Consider the following 11,231-nt stretch of genomic DNA (forward strand, 5'->3'; position numbering starts at 1 on the left):
AATGCTGACAAAAACTGAGGACTGATGGATGTGGGGGGGAGGAGGGATGGGCATGGAGGAAGGCACTTGTGGGGATGAGCACTGAGTGTTATGTGGAAACTAATTTGACAATAAACTATTTGTAAAAAAAAAAAAACAAAAAAAGAATGCTTGACTTAGACATTACTCTTGTATAATTATCACTCTTGCCTATTGTGAGCCAGTTTGGAAATTGTACTAGAATATCTCCTTTTTCTAACAAGCACCTATACTTGATTTTTATTTATTTATTTTTACATGTTTTATATATTCATGAGAGAGAGAGAGAGAGAGAGGCAGAGCATGCGCAGGGGAGGAACAGAGTGAGAGGGACACAGAATCTGAAGCAGGCTCCAGGCTCCAAGATGTCAACACAGAGCCCAAAGCAGGGCTCCAACTCACAAGTCATGAGATCATGACCTAAGCTGAAGTCAGATGCTCAACAGACTGAGCCATCCAGCTGCCCCTATACTTGATTTTTAATGCAGAATCTGAAAATATGTTTAAAGTTTCTCACTAGCTCTGGAAGCCTAATGGATCAGTGTTCAGGTGGTCTATCACTCTCTTGTCCCTTGGTCAGCTCCTGGTACTCTACCCTCCCACAGTAAGCACTGAGAAGTATACTTTTCAAGGACAGATTTTATTCATCAGAGCACTGCTAGTTTTGAAATGTTCTTTTTTGTCTGAAACAGTGTAGCGATGATGTCAGGAATGTAACAGTTAGTTCTAAACATAGGTAACACAGGGAAATTCATTAATAACAAAATGGAAGATATGTACCTAATTTTAATATGTAAATTTAGCTTTAAAATCTCAGTAGAGATTTTTAGTATTTGAGAATAAAATCTATTCATGAATGTATTATCTCTTTGGATTGAACATTCTGCTTTTGTTCTTAGGAATCTAAATTAATAAAATAACAATCTTTTAAAAATTAGAAAACATTTATGAGCTGGACTTATGTTCTTAAGACCTGATTTACTGACCTAATAGTTGGTCAGAAGGACATCTAGCCAAGGAGGCTACTTCTGATCTAAAATGAAAATAAGGATATTTGCTACAGAACTTCATGGTTGCCATTGAGAAAATTTCCCAAGTGGTAAAGGATATCACTAAGAAAATCCTTACTAACAACCCACTGGAATTTTGTCTAATGCCTTTTTAGAACTAGTTGTTATTTACAAAGAGAATTATGGAATGATCTTCTTGCTAAGCAAACTTTTGTTTGATTCAAGATAAATGATTACTTTCATCATGGCATTTCCTGGTAGCTTCATATATCCAGGTGTAAAGACCATTTCCTGGACAATAGTTACTTCATTTGCTTATATCTTAAATGGCTGATGAATTTTTCACCTCTTATTTAAATCTCTTAAATGCAAGTTGTAACACAGCACATAAATGAAATGAGAATAAGGTCTTTAGCAAAGTATTTTCTACTAACAAGTGTAATGATCATGTATTTTTGTTTATTTGTTATCTAAATCCTGATTGCATTTCTACCCTGAATCTTGACACAGTAATTTGTATCTCAGTGCATTCCTAATTTAAGCATTAAAAATAAAGTAAATCTGTTTTTGGTTTTTGAATAAAAAACACCATAGCACCATAATTGTAATTAGCAACAAACACTGCAGTAGTTTTCTTATTATAGTGATAGATAAATACTATAACTGCATTGTTGTCTCCTAAATAAAGTATAATAAGCTCTGTCAGCACAAGATAGTTCTCTTTTAGATATGAATACATTTTGCCCCATAAAACAAAAAAATCCATTTTGCTGCTATTAATTCCTTAATTATTTATTATATGGGAAGACATTTAAATCATATTCTATGAGATAGCTTCATATTGTCCTGCATCCTTTGGGCCCAGAGAATTTTCTCCCTTCCCATCAATGCATAATAACTGGGATAACAGAAATCTAGTCTATTTGAGTATTAAAAACAAGCATAGAAGTTCATTGATTGGAAATGGCTGGTGGTTCTATGCTTGAGATGATCTAACATTATCTTTTTCTTTGTTAATGTACTAATTGTTCATTGCCTGATTTGTAGAGTAGAGTGGTAACTTGCCTACACAGAGATGAAATAATGACAAGAACAGTCTCTTCTGGCTATAGTATAATTTGTCACTAATTTAAAAGTCATATCCAAACAGGTGATTCAATCACTGGTGTGTGGAGACTTGACCTCAAGCTGTTATGCATTCCTTGATTCTGGGTTGAGACATCTTTTCTTCTACCAGGCCCTTGGGAATATCATGGGGTCATTAATTTCCAGTTTGCTTTTACAGCAAGATTTCTCATGCTCACAAAAAGGGAATTGAACTCTGTGCCCCTTAGTAATTTGGTTCTTTGTGTTTGGGATTGAGGACAGGGGAATGGATTGGAATGCATTTACATCCAATCAATATTTATTGCTAATACAATATGGTATGGTAAGGTAAAACCTGAATGCAATTAAGCCACAGGGTGTTAGAATCTTCCCAAATTCTGTTATACGAGCAACTTTAGGAAAAATGAATAAAGGTCCAATCCCACACCTTAGAGTTTCTATACAGAGATCAAATGGAAGCTCGTAGAAAACACCTGGGGTACCGTTGCCTCTTCTTCCTTCTGTATTCTTTCCATCTTCTGTAACCACACACATGTAGGCACAGCTTTCTGGACAATATGTAGCACATACATCATCCCAGATAGCACACAACTTCAGCAAGAAAAAAATATATATATGCCTGAGGGAGTACATTTTGAACTCTCCTGCAACTGAAAAGCATTAGCTTTTTCATAGCATTAGCTGACTTGAGCAGGGGAGATTTAAGTTGTATTCATTCTTCTTGTTTGCATGCCAGGAAGGCAGAGGCCACCCAGAGCCTCCCAGCCCACAGCGGTTTCAGAGAACTACTTTTCTGCTTCCGAGTGCAGAGGTGGTACCATCTGCACTGCTTGAGGTTTTCTTGTGGGCACATTCTGTCCTCTTCTACAGGCTTTTTAATTAACTGAAAGCTAGCTAAAGGGATGTTCATCTATTGAGGCTGGAGAGTAGGAAAAACAAAATCACAGAAGATGAAGAAAATGAACATTTTTTTATTATTGGAAGACTAATATTTTGCAACAGTACCTTGGATGCAGGCCCAATGTTTTGAACCAGCCACCAGGGAACAAGATCAATTGCATAAGGACAAAAACATTTATGCTGTATTAAGAAGGGGAGCAAATCATCATAGTTATGCAAAGCAGGCTGAGCATTATGCTATAGGGCTCTATCCATAAAACATGTCTTTGATAATTATCATAAAGGTAAAATGCATTCGCTAAAATAGAGTGCCTTGGAAAGTAGCATGCACCACACAGTTTAACTTTTGATTTTGCTGGAGGTGTTTTCTAAATAGCTCAATTAAAATAATTTTCTCTACTTATGAGTTAAACTCAACATAAGTACAAATCTGTGCATATAATGGCATAATTCAAACCTACATCCATATCTAAGTACCATAGGAAAAAAAATCATAATTCTTTCTTATTGTTTCTGCCAACTCCCTGCCCTGGAGTCCTCCTTCACAATATTCCCTCCCAGCTCCCGATCCCACAGACTTTCCTCTCCCTGCTTTTCTGGGATTTTTGCTGCAGTCTTATAGAAGGTTTTCTTTAAGCAGTAACAGAAGTTATTCAAAGGTCAATTTTGATGGAATTCTAACAAACTCTTACTTATTGCTATTAATACTCTGTGTACTACTCATCACATTTACTCTTTTTTTCAGACCACCACCATGAGTGACTCTGAAAAAAATCTCTGTGCCTGGTCTGATACAGCTCTGAGGCAACCAAGTTGCATTTTCCTTTTGATTTAAAAAAAAAAGAGGAAAACAATTGGACCACTGCAGTCAGATTTAGTCTGTGTAAATAATCCTCAGTGTTTATAAGAAAAGATTTCATAAAAATACATGATTTATTTGTCCAACAATTTGAATCAGTAGTCTTCACCACTGTATTCCTGGAATAAACCAGTATTGGTTGAACATATTGAATCAAATGAATTATTACTTCTTCATGGGTTTTCATCTTGAATCCCAATTTCAACTCTGGGTTTCAACCCAACCTTTCTAAAGGCTTGTTCGATATTTCTGTTTGCAGTTAGTTAGCATTGCTCTCTCACTTAGCAACACCTTCACCACTAAACCTACTTCCCTTTCTGACTACTCTTCATCCAATTTCCATCACTAATGGGTTGAATGTACCAGCAACCAACATTCACAAGTTTTGTGATTTTTTCCATCTTCCTCTGTTTGTGTCTTATTTGGGTTACTGTCAGCCAGGGTCCTTGAGAGAATGCAGTGAGCACTTATCTGCTCACCCTTGTGAGATAGGTAGTGTGAATAAAATATGAGTTTTTGTTTTTTTAAGCTTTGAACATTTTCTAGTTCTTTGTTATCACAGAATAATCTAGCCTATTCTGACTAATATAATCATATTGAAGTACTACATAAACAATTTATCTCTCAAGAATAAAAGCAATTTAATCTCTTCCTTTTAAATAACCATATTCTATAGGGTTTTCTTGTCATAGAGCACTAGCTAAAATTTGCACTATATTATTGAATGAATGAGGATATAGTGCACACTCTTGTTTTCTTCCTAATTATAAAGAAAATATCGTTTACCATGAGGTTTACCTTGAGCAATTTTGTCAATACTTTTTATCAGATGAAAACAATTTTATTTTCCATTCCTAGTCTGCTAAAAAAGAGTTTAAAAGAAAACTTTCTATTACTTTTATGTACAGAAAATTCAACAGCATCCACTTAGCCCGGTTTGGTGGCCAGCTCTTTAGCCTTTACCTTTTCCAACTTGACAATACAAGCATCAGCTTTGAACCCAGAACGCTGCCTCCCCAATAAAGATGGAATCTCATCATATCTGTCATTGTCATTGGTCCCAATAGTTTCCACCAGCTTATCCAGAACTCCTTTGTCTTCTGAGTTAACCTATCTGAAGGCAACAGTGGTGTAGGTATTCATAAACATGTGGACCAGATGCCCCAGCCTGGCTTTCCCATTGATAATGCAGTAGGGAACCCCATATTATGACACAGCAGGCAGGAAGACAATCAGTTCAATGGGATCCACATCATGTGCAATCACTACCAGCTGATCCTTCTTGTTTTCCACCAAGGTTGTGACAGTATTAATCCCAGCTCAAAGTACACGTGGCCTCTTAGTGGGGACATCCTTTGCTGGCAGATTTCTTCTCATCCCGGGCGCCAACAATATCTCCTTCTCTTGCTTTGTCTCTGGTCTGTGTTTGCCGGCCAGCTTAAGCAGTTGAGTAGCTGTTTGGTGGTCCAAAGCCTGGGTGAACTGGTTAATTGTGGGAGGCACTTTTAGACATTTATAGAGAATAGTCCTTTGCTACTGCAGCCAGATGTAGTGGGGTCATTTGACAAAGCGGGTAAGGTCCCTTTTGTGCTGGATGTCCTGTCTGTCACCAGAATTCTTGGGCCTTTTCTCAAACAGAAGAGTTACCAGCTTCTTGGCCTCCTGCTTCTTCACAACAGCAGGAACCAGGGCCACCTTCTTCCCCTGAGCCTTCTTTCCTTTTTTGCATATTGGATGGCTAGAGGAGAGAGCTAGACTTTTTTTAAATCATCAGTGGGTTGTCAGATTTTATCAAATGATTTTCCTACATCTGTTGACGTGCATATATAGTTTTTCCTCTTTTAAGTTTTTAATGTGGTGATTTTATTACTTGATTTTTCTAATATTAAACCAAACTTACATTTCTAGGTTTAATATAACTATACTATCCTTTAAACTGTATTTCTGGATTCAGTTCATCAACACTCTTTTAAAAATTTTGTCGTTTATACTCTTGATCAAGATTGGTCTATAGTTTTCCTTTCTCCTTTTTTCCTTGAGAAGTTTAGGAGTCAAGATTACAAAATAAGTTGGAAAGTATTCTCTGTTTATCTAAACTTTGGAGAAGTATATATAAGATAGAATATTCTGTACCATGTGTGTATAATTCATAAATGAATAAATATTCACATAGTGGGGTTGTACTAAACTTTTTTAATGATGAAGGAATGTTTAAACTGTTTGGTGAACAGTAATATACATAAAAGGTATAGATACCTTAGTTTGGCATTTGAGGTGCTCTACAGTCTAGCTCTAGGCTCTTTAATCCAATCTTAAGACTTAGTGGAAAATATTATTCTTGATTTCCATTAGCTATATTCTTTTTCTTATTATAAATTTATAGAACTGATATTTTAAATCCATAAGAGAGCTTGTCTGGTCTCTTGAAAACTCTTATCCTTTTTCAGATGGATTTATCTGAGCTCAAGAAAGTTGAGTTAGATCCCCAAAGTCATTATGACTAAAGTGTCACCCTCTAAGTTCTAACCTCCTTTGTGAGGCTGTCTCTTGTTTTTCCAGACACTTCCTGCAAGGATGTCTCACCATTGCAGTTATAACACAGGATACCAAAGTCAACCCCCTCACAATACATGAACTCCTCAGAAGACTTATAGTACTTATGACAGTCCATTATTTATGTGGGTAGAAAATGCATGGTATGCTATAGACACGCAATAAATACTTGTGGATTGGACGCTCTGTTGAATAAACTGTGTTCCATTACACTGTAAACTTCCTGAAGACAAATTCAGTGCACAGAAGGTGCTCAAAACATGTACATTAAGTAAAGAAATGCATGGAATAAACCATATGGTATGGAATAAACCATGAATAAACATATGAAATAAACCATAAAGTGCTAGCACCAACCCAGTGATTTTTTTTTCTACTCTAGTTTGCTACTCTGTAGACAAAGGGCATAAATTCACAAACCGTACATATTTGAAACACCTTACTTTATTTTCTGAAAGAGAACTGATTATTCAGAAGGAGTTAACACAAGAAGGGATTCCCTGAGGAGATTTTTTCTAAAAACAGCCTGTTTTGAAAGGTTGCCTCAGGGATTGTTGCGCTAAATGCTCCCAGCAAAATGCAGAATAACAGGCATCCATGTGCTCTTCATGTAATCAAAAGGACTGTGCTATTCACATGTGTGAGCGTGTATGTGGAACAAAGAAGAATTTATAAATATTTATAAAATATAATCAAAAGTGGTATGTGCTTCCAGAGTTAGAAACCATGATTTGTGCAAAAAGATTAAAAGTGTGGTATTTTCTTTAATTAAGCATTTATAAATTAATGACACAACCTAACATGTTCTATTTAAAGCTCAGATTTTAAATAACTGAGGTTTATAATGTACTTTTTATTTTTTATTTACCTGTGCATTTCCAGAGTACCTATCAGTTATTGAAAATGAAAATGTAACTGAAACACCACCCTGAAGTTGAGTCATTAATGTGTTTTTTTTTTTAAGTTTATTTGAGAGAGAGAGAGAGAAAGCACAAGCAGAGGAGGGTCAAAGACAAAGAGAGACAGAATCCCAAGTAGGTTCTGCAGTATTAGCACAGAGCCCAATGTGGGGACTGAACTCACGAACTGTAACATCATGACTGAGCTGAGATCAAGAGTCAGACACTTAACTGACTGAGCCAACCAGGCACCCTGAGTCATTAATGTTTGATAGAGGACACAAATGCAGACAAATTTCATGTATTTGGTCGTGATCCCCATTATCACCAGGTTGTGAATCAACTCATGTAAAGATTATCTAAGGTCACAAGAATAGCATTACCGAGGCCCAGTCAGAGCCTTTGGAAAGCTGGAGAGAAAATATGATGCAGAAGCATTCAAACTTTGCTTATGTTCCAAGGTGACAAGTCTGGATGGTATTCCAGAAATTACAAAGTGGCAGGAATTATATTGTTTATATTATTTTCAGTATAGTACATGATATGAAAAACAGTGTTTGGTAATGATAAGATGATGGACTCTGAAGTCAGATTATATGGGTACATACCCAGTTCCACTTCTTTTAAACTGCATGACTTTAGGAAATTTCACAGCTTCTCATTTTCTTCATCTAAAAATGAAGACAACAATTGTTATAACCTCCTTGGTTGGTTTGAAGGATTGATGAATTAATAAATGTAAAGCACTTAAGACAATGCTAAGCATGTTGAAGCAGCATAGATGCTAAGTTGACGATGACGATGACAATGATGATTATGATGATACAGTATTAAAATAGAATTAATAGTGAGGTCACTAATTGAAAGTGAGGAAAGTATGTAGAGAAGTAGAATTTCACCTTAAAGAGAATGATTTTGAATAATGACCAGGTATGTTATTATATTTACTCCTTGTCTTTTCTCTTCTGGTCAAACTGGGATCAGACATAACTCTTGTTAAACAAAGGTGTTGAGATGAAATGTGACTGGAATATAAAATCTGGAATTTAGATAACTGATATTTGGAATGGACAAGAAAATGTGACATTATGGTAGCAACTTCTCCTAAGAAGCTCTTTTTATTTTCCCCTATCAAATAGATGTAGGGATTATAATATATGCTAACAGGAGAATGACATTGAAGGGTGATGATTTGGAAAATTAACATGAAGAAATCTTTATGAAAATCTCTCTTTCTGTCAGCTTCCATCTTAATTAACTCCATTGGAATGGCTGGCAACACAGTTCTTCAAATCTTCAAATAGTCCCTAAACACTTTGTGTTAAGCATTATGGTACATATGACTGCAAGTGGTGGGGTGCTGAGAGATAGATAGTCCTAAATGTTTAAGCAACTGGATCCCTGGATCTGGCACAGTGTGAAACATGGTCCTAACTTGGAAAGCACTGGGATTAAGTAGTCCAGATGTATATTCAATAGTCCAAGGCTAGAAATTGTGAAGTTATGGACCATGTCAGTAGAGAAGGAGAAGTATTTTAGGATAGTGTTCTGGGTTTGTTGACAGCATGTAAGAATGAGAGAAGTTCATTGGGTAGATGTTGAGAGTGTTAATTTTCCTTAGGAGCACAGAAGTTGAGGGTGTTGTTTGGGTAAGATAATTAGATAAGAGACATGTTAAGTTTGTGTTGTCTGAATCTGGTTCTATTTATGATCGATTGAAAATAAATTAGAGTTTCTGAAAAGCAAGGCACGTGGGTGGTTCAGTCAGTTAAGCATTCGACTCTTGATTTTGGCTTAGGTCGTGATCTCATGGTTCATGGAATCCTTGGCCCACCCCCACCCCGGCAATTCAGACTCCTCCAAGGAGCCCATCATTTGACCATATTAAGTCAGAAAACTCCTTTTATCCCCCCTCTTTTAGTGAAGGGCACTATCATTCACCTCCAAGTCTAAACAAAGCTCTGGATCATTCTATGGTACTTTCCCTTCCACATTTTCCACATTTAAGTTTATTGCGTTCCAACAATACCATTTAAAGCTAATTCACTCGTTCCTCTTATTAACCAAGCAACTCCCTTTTAAGTTAGGCTTTCACATTTTATTAATTTGGTTGCTGTGCAGTTTCTTAGTTCTGTGTTCTACCACCTCATCTCCTTCTGTACTTGCCCTGTGACTGTTTATGTCGTTTCTTGCATTAAACATAGTATTGATTTCCCATGGGTAAAATTCAAATTCCTTGAAATTGGATATAGTGATACTTTGGGCCTTGGCTATTAAGCTTCATCTTTCACAAATTCCTAAGTATGAAACCCCTAATACATCTACCATGCTGGCTTGAATTTTAGAATAATCTGATATAACTAACCATGTATATGTATTTGATTGCTTGAAATGTCTAAATCATTGGTCATCAATTACGGCCTGTGGGCCACATCTAGGCTGACATCTGCTTTTATAAGTAAAGTTTTATTGGAATATATCCATGCCTCTTCACTTACATGTTATCTATAGATTCTCTCACACTATGGGGCAGAGTTGAATAATTGTGATAGACGTTATCTGCCCACCCCCCCCCCAAACCTATAGTGCTTACTCTTTGGCCCTGCACAGAAAAAGCTTCCCAAACTTGAGTCTAAAGTGATGTTATAAATACTTAGTAAATTTGATCCAAAATAGGATTTCAGAAGTCAAGGAATGTTCTTGCAGGGAACTATGCATCAACTTCATATAAGTACATAAGTTTAAAACAATAACAACAACAACAACTCTGTCTCTCATGTATTATAGGTAGAGCTTATATCTATTGTGTCCTCTTTATACATAAGAACTGATATTGTCATGTCATCTTCCAATTTTCCACCCCACTCTGACCACATTACTGTCTACTTTGACAAATCCCCTCATGAATGGCCAGAAATCTGAAATCAAACCCTGCAAAGCTTGTGGCAGCTATGGGAAAGGGCTTCACAGACCTCCAGTCACAGGCAACATAGTTGACTGAGGGCCGAAGGCACTGAGCTCTGATATCCATGGCTGCTTTTACACTGAGGCCATACCTCACCAAGGCTGTTGCCAGCTGATGAGTTCAGTACTGATTCTGAGGCAGACCTGTTCCTAGAAAATATGTGTTCCTCTGATGCTGGAGTTGGCCTGAGGATTTCTTGAAGGACTTGTCAAACATTCCTTCACTTGCATGGAGTCTAGGATGCTTGTACCCAATCTTCCTCTTTCCTTCACTCAGAGACAGACTTGCAACACTACCTGACAGTTCTGACAGCCTTCTGTGGCTCCCTTTCCATTTTTCTTTTGTGGGCATTTTCCTGCTAAATACTTGCATCTTAGCTCTCTCTTGGTATCTTCTGCTCAAAGGACTTAGTTTTGTTCCCCTTCTCTACAGAGAAGGTCTTGTATTTTAACTTTCCCTCCTCTTTTCCTCATTCCTCATTTCTTCCCCCCTCCCCCACTACTTCTAAAAAGAAAATCACCTTTTTTTTGTCAAGATGGTTAAAAGTCTATAGTGGAACATTCTCAGTGAAACAATATAATGGAGACATTCTAGACCTTATTACCTCCTTAAAAGCATGAGCGTCTGCAGAATCTGAGTGAGGTGAACATTATTTTCTGTGACCTACCCACACAGCTTCAGAAATAGTAGGCAAATAGGACACATGCATTTCTATTTTCATCTGGGACTTTTCTACTCTGATTAAAGAAATGGAGAGAACTAATCTGGGTTATTCTCACATGGTGCCTAGTCATTGATTTATTAAACAAATATTTATTGACTACTGGCTATATGAAAGTCAGGCACTGCTCTAGGTCTGTGAATCAGGCCCTTCATTCCCAGCCTTTGAGAAGTTAGTGCCAAATATATCAGGTTAGCTC

General features: G+C 36.8%; 1 pseudogene; it reads right to left on the bottom strand.

Annotated features, from left to right (window-relative positions):
• Window positions 1–4,821: 4,821 nt before the first annotated feature.
• LOC120248715 lies at window positions 4,822–10,377 on the bottom strand (annotated as a pseudogene).
• Between the last annotated feature and the right edge of the window lie 854 nt (window positions 10,378–11,231).

This window comes from Hyaena hyaena, unplaced genomic scaffold, assembly GCF_003009895.1.
Source record: "Hyaena hyaena isolate Hyena2069 unplaced genomic scaffold, ASM300989v1 scaffold_604, whole genome shotgun sequence".
NCBI lineage: Eukaryota > Metazoa > Chordata > Mammalia > Carnivora > Hyaenidae > Hyaena > Hyaena hyaena.